The sequence below is a fragment of the Geotrypetes seraphini genome, chromosome 1 (genome assembly GCF_902459505.1).
Source record: "Geotrypetes seraphini chromosome 1, aGeoSer1.1, whole genome shotgun sequence".
In the NCBI taxonomy this organism is placed as follows: domain Eukaryota; kingdom Metazoa; phylum Chordata; class Amphibia; order Gymnophiona; family Dermophiidae; genus Geotrypetes; species Geotrypetes seraphini.
Genome location: NC_047084.1, coordinates 307,012,393 through 307,017,833, shown reverse-complemented (window position 1 = coordinate 307,017,833; position 5,441 = coordinate 307,012,393). Strand labels below are relative to the sequence as shown.

General features: G+C 39.4%; 1 long non-coding RNA gene across 1 annotated transcript; it reads left to right on the top strand.

Annotated features, from left to right (window-relative positions):
- Positions 1-932: 932 nt before the first annotated feature.
- On the top strand, positions 933-5,149 carry LOC117366057. The gene is made up of 3 exons (XR_004540492.1): positions 933-1,055; positions 1,227-1,324; positions 4,669-5,149. It is a non-coding gene; the product is annotated as an uncharacterized LOC117366057 (long non-coding RNA).
- The last annotated feature ends 292 nt before the right edge of the window (positions 5,150-5,441 follow it).

Here is a 5,441-nt window from a genome sequence, read left to right as displayed (position 1 = left end):
CACAAAACAATATGGTTACTTTCCTGCAGAGTTAGTGTGTGTATCATCAGAAATAGTCATTTAGATCACTATAATTAAGGTGATTTATTTTTTTATTACTGGGTGTTTACAAATAAAAAGATGTTCAATACATTATAGCAGTACATTATAGCACCAGTGCCTACTGATCAGTCTTCTTTTTCCTAACATCATCACGTTGGGGTTTTTTTTGTTTTGGTTTTTTTTAAGAGTCATTCACTGTGTAATAATAATAATTATTTATTTTTATATACCGCCTAACCAGAAGTTCATAGCAGTTTACACAATTAGGCACTCAGCGTACAATATAATAATAGCAGCATATATCATAAAATCAGAGTAACTAATACAAGCATTAAAACTAATGAATAAGGATAACATAATATCAACTAAAATAAGTGCAGATAAAAAGTACATTGTAACCACATGATAATATGAAAATCAATCCTTTTTGCATTCTCAGTACTATCAAGTAAGAGAATACTGTGCCCGGGCTTCAGGTCATGACTGGGAAATTGTACTCAATAGTACCCCCGCCCATGAATGAGAAGATTTGCAAAAATAGATTCAGAATATGCAAGGAGTGTGTGCTGCTAAAAATATCTTCACAAATGCAGTAGCAAAGTTCCAGCACTCAGCCCAGACATTTAGAGCCTGCAGATGTCCCAGTTCGGCCACTGCATCAGCAGTTTCCATGAAGATAGCAGCTGGAGAAGCACTGAATGCATCACTGTTTGCTATATGAGTGTGAACCCCCTGGAAAATGCCTTTGATGGAAAGGGCAGTGATACAGGGTTTTACGGGAGGGGGGGAGGGGGGTCACTGAGTTTGCATTTTGTGGATAGCACAGACTGATGGGGAGGAGTAGGAGGTTCTTTTACTGAGGGGGAGGAGAAAGGTTGTACAGTGCAAGAGGAAGTTCCTGGCATTTTGGTTGTTCCTTTTTCTCGCCAGAGCCCTTAGACGGAGGGAGACTCCCAAGCAAGCTTGGGAGGGAACTGCAAAATCAAATCTGAATTGGAATAACTGGATTTGAGGTAACCTGAAAGTGATTCTGTGGTTTTCATGGACTTGATAATTTTGTACTCAACCACTGAGACATGCCTGTGGACATGTAAATAGTTGATTGCTACCATCTGTAAGCAAGTTAATAAACTGGTCGATTCACTCCAGTTTACCTCTTGGTTTCTGCCTGTTTCTTCATCCAGATGGGCAGGAGAAATGAAGTAAGTCCCCCAGAATCTGCGTCTTCTCTGGCCTACCAAACTTGTCTGGACCCAGCCTAAGCCTGAGCTCAGTGAGGACTGTAAGTGACTGATCTGTGTGCCCTATGGGCGGGGTACAAGCGAAACTCCCCTGCTCTGATATCAATAAATTAATAAAATATTATCTTGATGTAAGCTCTTATGAGGGGCGGGCAAACTCATCCCCCCCTCCCCCTGAACCTGAACAGCTGGCTGGAGCCAGGGCCGGATTTTCCTATAGGCTAACTAGGCTTCAGTCTAGGGCCTCAAGATCCGTGTCACATTTTTTATAAAGGTTAGTACCAATAACAACATGTTTCATTTAACATATTGATATATATCAGAGTAATGATGTATTTTATTATCTCTCATGTAATTTACAAACTTAAAAATGGGAGGTGAAAGGGCCTCATAAGTGGAATAGCCTAGGGCCTCTTTTCATCTAAATCCGGCCCTGGCTGGAGCCCACCACAAGGTACGGGCAGGCGGGATGCCAGGGCTACATGATGTATAACAATTTTCTGTGAAAACCACGTATGATGGGGTGCTGACAAGTTCTCAGCCCGACCAAGAAGGTTATAATGCGGAACCATGAAACTTACATTTTATTCCACATATTTACCCCTAAGTTCAACACACTTGGCACATCATGTCTGAAGTTTCTGCAACCTTTCCAAAAAATACTCTGATGTCTAATGTAATGTAATGTAGTTACTGAAATACTGCTCCACTGCTGCAATCACCTCCGAATCACTTGACAATTGTCACCATTTCAAACTCTTTTTAAGGTTTGGAAACAGAAAATAGTCAACTTTAGCAATATCTGATGAATAGGGTGGATGGTCTATGCACTGAAACCCCAACTGCGTCAAAACATCCATCATTTTGCCAGTCTTGTGCGCAGGTGCATTGTCTTGCAAAAAGGGAACTCATTTCCGCAACTTCCCTCTCCGTTTTTCTTTCAATGCTTCCTTTAATCGGCACATTAAGTTACAGTAGTGTTCAGCATTAACTGTTTGGCCCCTTGGAAGATAGCCAGTCATTACAATACCTTCCTGATCCCAAAACACTGTGGCCATGACCTTTCCTGCTGACATTTGGGTCTTGAACTACCTTGGCTTTGGAGAACATGAATGTCACCATTGCATGAACTGTTGTTTTGTCTCAGGATCATAGTGGTGTAGCTATGTTTCATCAACAGTAACTAGTCGTTCCAAAAAGATGGTACCAGATCACTGAAAATGCTGCAAAATTAACTTGAAAGTGACTCGACGTTGTTTCTCGTCAGCATTCAAGCATTTGGGCACCCACTTGGCTGACAGATTCTGCATACCCAGCTGCTCATGGATTATACATCCATGTTCTCTGGATATCTGTAGTGTCTCAGCAATTGTTTTAGCAAATATTCACCGATATGCCAAAATCAGGACATGGACATGGTCAACCATTTCAGGAGTTGACGCCGTTTGAGGACTCCCAGACCTTGCTGCATCTTCTGTCTCGAAATCTCCACGCTGAAGGTTTGCACACCACTTCTTCACTGTGGAGTATGATGGACATTGGTCACTCAATGTTTGCATCATACATTCATGGATTTCCTTCAGAGTTTTCTTCTGCAGGAATAGGAACTTCAATGACAGCTCGGAATTCCCCAATTGAAAATTCCACACTTTTCGCTGACATGGTTCAATCAGTGATCTGAAACAATGCCAAAACATAGCATTACAATTCTGCAAATTGTCACTTTGCACAATAAAATAACACTCTTTTGAGCAACAGTGGCAAAATGACGCTCAGAATTGAGGAAGTTGGTTGGGCTGAGAACTTTTCAGCATCCTCTCGTGAGCACACAAAAATAAGCAAGTGGTTAATGAGATCTAAGCTATTACAATGGGCTTTATTGACTCATATACAAAAGAATTACAGTACATTAGCTAATATAAGCAAGAGATATTCCAGAGTAATGCTCTACAGTTATATAAATGTCTTCAGTAAATCACTGGTCTCTGAATAATTGTGAAAACTGTGGTGGCAATTCTATAATTGGGTACAACAACTTAGGTGCCCAAATTACACAGGCTGGGAGTCTTTTCTAAATTCATGCATGTAATGTTTCTTATAGAATACTAGAATAAACCAGCACTGACGCCCCTAAATTTAAATGTGCACTTACACCGTGCCAATAGCAGGCATACATGTGTGCAGCTAAATATGACAGTTACACATGTAATTTATACTAGTCTATAAATTAAGCACTTAAATGTCATTCACCTGGCCCCACCCATATTGCTCCCCCCTGTGTATGCCCCGCCCCTTATATTTACCTAGTTGTGCACATAAGTTAAGAGAATACTGCTGAGTGCATGGCTACCGCTTATGTGTGTAACTATAACAGTCTCCTACATATGTGCTAGAATTCCATATTTAACGCATACAATTGGTGCCTAATTTTACGTGACCTGTTCGAATGAGGGGTATTTGCAGAAGCTTTCAGGGTTTGGAGGTTAAAAGAGAATATTGAAAAAGGGTGTGCCTTTATAAGTGGGGTGGTAAAGGAAAATAGGTACAAATCTGGAGGGAAAAAAAGCATCAGAAAATAGGTGAGAGGGTAGCAGGAAATGCACAGAAAATAAATACAACTCGAAGTAGCAGTGAAATATGTTTCTTAAAATAGAACTTTAAAGAGCATTGTTTATAAGTCCAGCATGATGTGTAAGGAATTTAGTGTGTGTTCTTTTCCTATGTAGTAGTGCCAAAGAAATTTATGAACTTGAACTCCCAGATGGATCATTTGGGAGTATTTTTGAAACTGTCCTTGGGAGCCATAATGGTGATGACATCAGTGTGACAGTGACCATTCTGGGTAAAGAACTGACTAGCAGTGATAAGCTTTGTATTAGTGGAGGGTTTTGACAGAATTTAGCTATTAGAGTTATTAAACACATAGAGTATATGATGGCAGAAAAAGACCCTCAGGGTCCTTCCAGTCTGCCCAACAAGGCGACCATAGCCCCGCCCACCATTCCATGTAGGCCCAAGTCATCCATTCTTTTTAAAATTATTTTTTATTTTTATTCATACTTCACTTAGTTGATTTTTTTTAAAATTATCTTTATTAGCAATTGCAAAGGGAACATACAGCCAGTATTAAGAAAAGTGTAGAAAAATACAACAGCCAGAGAAACAACAAGTGAAAACCATAACAGCAGGTGATTGCTGGTTGTGAAGTCACCACCATGTCAACCATTTGGGCAGCCAAATATGATGGGGATGATAAGCTGAATACCGTTGGCAATACACTACCAGTCAAGATGCTTTCCCCTCCCGCCTAGGCTGCTCAGTCTCCCCCACTCACAGTATGTAATAATAATATGTCTAATTTTCATCTATCTCTCACCACGTGCAGGGCATGGATTGTGACAGTCTATCCAACATCGGCCTCCATTCCCCATGCTGGATTTGACCCATTTCTCAATTAATAAAGAATTTCTTCTGTTAAGAAAAGATTGCATCGATGTAATCAACAGAGAATGCGCCAGATTTGCAATGAAGTTAGTAGAGATCCACAAATAGCAGCAAATATTCTTTGTTCATTCTTTACAAGATGGTTAAGAAGGTAATTTTAACACTGCAGCCTTTTAAGAAAAGTTGTATACTATTCACTGTAAACGCTCTGGTGAATTTTCTAAGTGAAAATATGAATGGCTATTTACTTTAAAAATTACTCCTGAAAAACTGGGCACATTGATTTACACCAGCTATCTCAGATTCAACAATACGATGTGTGATCAAAAAATATGGTGAATGTTTGTTTAAGATTGTCTGGAAAGATTGGATTAAAGCAGGTATAAGATCCTTAAATGAAGTTATTCAAAATGGTAAACTGCTTGATTTTTCACAATTGCAACATAAATATGGTCTAAATAAAAAACAAAGTTATAAATGGTTGCAGTTGAAGCAGGCTATTCAGGTAGGGTTCCCTGAATGGAAATCTTTACATGATCATTATAGCTTAGAATTCCTATGTTTTCAGGCAGATTTTCTGGGACACCAGGCCGCCAAGTGGTATAAAATTTTATCTAATTATTTGAATAAGAAACCTAAAAATGGATTAAGGGATATTTGGAGCATTGAGATTAAGCATCAGATTAATGCATCTCAATGGCCACGTATTTGGTC